The sequence below is a fragment of the Arachis ipaensis genome, chromosome B09 (assembly GCF_000816755.2).
Source record: "Arachis ipaensis cultivar K30076 chromosome B09, Araip1.1, whole genome shotgun sequence".
NCBI classification, from domain to species: Eukaryota; Viridiplantae; Streptophyta; class Magnoliopsida; order Fabales; family Fabaceae; genus Arachis; species Arachis ipaensis.
Window position 1 is genome coordinate 63061207 of NC_029793.2, and position 2655 is coordinate 63063861.

Below are 2655 nucleotides of genomic sequence, written 5' to 3' on the forward strand. Positions count from 1 at the left end.
ACTGAAGAGCAAGTTGCCAAGTACCTTGGTGCTATCATGAAACTGAATGCCAAATTATTTGGTAATAAGACTTGGGAAGATGAACCTCCCTTGCTCACCAATGAACTGAGTGATCTGGATCAACTGAGATTGCCTCAGAAGAAACAGGATCCTGGAAAGTTCTTAATACCTTGTACCATAGGCACCATGAACTTTGAGAAGGCTCTATGTGACCTTGGGTCAGGGATAAACCTCATGCCCCTCTCTGTAATGGAGAAACTGGGAATCTTTGAGGTGCAAGCTGCCAGAATCTCATTAGAGATGGCAGACAACTCAAGAAAACAAGCTTATGGACTAGTAGAGGACGTGTTAGTAAAGGTTGAAGGCCTTTACATCCCTGCTGATTTCATAATCCTAGATACTGGGATGGATGATGATGAATCCATCATCCTTGGAAGACCCTTCCTAGCCACAGCAAGAGCTGTGATTGATGTGGACAGAGGAGAATTGATCCTTCAACTAAATGAGGATAACCTTGTGTTTAAAACTCAAGGATCTCCTTCTGTAACCATGGAGAGGAAGCATGAAAAGCTTCTCTCACTACAGAGTCAACCAAAGCCCCGACTGTCAAACTCTAAGTTTGGTGTTGGGAGGCCATGATGAGCGGATAATTTATACGCTTTTTGGCACTGTTTTTAGTATGTTTTTAGTAGAATCTGGTTACTTTTAGGGATGTTTTCATTAGTTTTTATGTTAAATTCACATTTCTGGACTTTACTATGAGTTTGTGTGTTTTTCTGTGATTTCAGGTATTTTCTGGCTGAAATTGAGGGACTTGAGCAAAAATCAGATTCAGAGGTTGAAGAAGGACTGCTGATGCTGTTGGATTCTGACCTCCCTGCACTCAAAGTGGATTTTCTGGAGCTACAGACCTCAAAATGGCACGCTTTTAATTGCGTTGGAAAGTAGACATCCAGGGCTTTCCAGCAATATATAATAGTCCATACTTTGGCCGAGTTTAGATGACGTAAAAGGGCGTTGCATGCCAGTTCTACGCTGCTGTCTGCAGTTAAACGCCAGAAACACGTCACAAGCCAGAGTTGAACGCCAGAAATATCTTACAAACTGGCGTTCAACTCCAAGATTGACCTCTACATGTGTAACATTCAAGCTCAGCCCAAGCACACACCAAGTGGGCACCGGAAGTGGATTTATGCATCAATTACTTACTTCTGTAAACCCTAGTAACTAGTTTATTATAAATAGGACTTTTTACTATTGTATCAGACATCTTTGGTCTCAGTTTTAATCTATTGTTCATCTTAGGAGATTATTGATCACGTTTAGAAGGCTGGCCTCTCGGCCATGCCTGGACCTTTCACTTATGTATTTTCAACGGTAGAGTTTCTACACTCCATAGATCAAGGTGTGGAGCTCTGCTGTTCCTCAAAGATTAATGCACATGAATCTTATTCCAGTATGATCGAGAACCTCAGATGATTAGCCGTGCTGTGACAGAGCATTTGGACCATTTTCACAAGAGGATGGGATGCAGCCATTGATAAGGGTGATGCCTCCAGACGATTAGCCGTGCAGTGACAGCGCATCGGACCATTTTCCAGAGAGGATAAAAAGTAGCCATTGACAACGGTGATGTCCTTACATAAAGCCAACCATGGAAACATGGAAAAGAGGCACAGTAAGCTTCTCTCAAAACAGAGTCAACTAGAGCCCCTACAGTCAAACTCTAAGTTTGGTGTTGGGAGGCCACAACCAAACTCTAAGTTTGGTGTTGAACTCCCATATCCAAACTCTAAGTTTGGTGTTGGAAAGTCTCAACAATGCTCTGAACATCTGTGAGGCTCCATGAGAGCCCACTGTCAAGCTATTGACATTAAAGAAGCACTTGTTGGGAGGTAGCCCAATTTTTATTTATCTAATTTTATTTTTCTTATTCTTTCATGTTTTATTAGGTTCATGATCATGTGGAGTCACAAAATAAATATAAAAATTGAAAACGGAATCAAAAACGGCAGAAGAAAAATCACACCCTAGAGGAAGACCTTACTGGCGTTTAAACGCCAGTAAGAAGCATCTGGCTAGCGTTCAACGCCAGAACAGAGCATGGTTCTGGCGCTGAACGCCCAAAATGGGCAGCATCTGGGCGTTTGAACGCCAGAATTGCACCCTAGAGAAGAGCTGGCGCTGAACGCCCATAACAAGCATGGTTCTGGCATTCAACGCCAGAAATGGGCAACAAATGGGCGTTCAACGCCCAGAACAAGCACCAATTTGGCGCTGAATGCCCAGAGTTGTGTGCAAGGGCATTTTGCATGTCTAATTTGGTGCAAGGTTATAAATCCTTGAACACCTCAGGATCTGTGGACCCCACAGGATCCCCACCTACCTCCACTCACTTCTTCTCGCCCCTCTTTCACACAATCCCATAAACACTCTTCCCCAAAACTCTTCACCAATCACCTTAATCTCTCTTCCCTATAACCACTTCACCACTCACATCCATCCACTCTTCCCCATAAACCTACCTCATAAACGCCACCTACCTTCAAAATTCAAAATCAATTTCCCACCCAAAACCCACCCTTATGGCCGAACCTTACCCCCCTCCCTTCCCTATATAAAGCCCTCCATTCTTCTTCATTTTCACACAACACA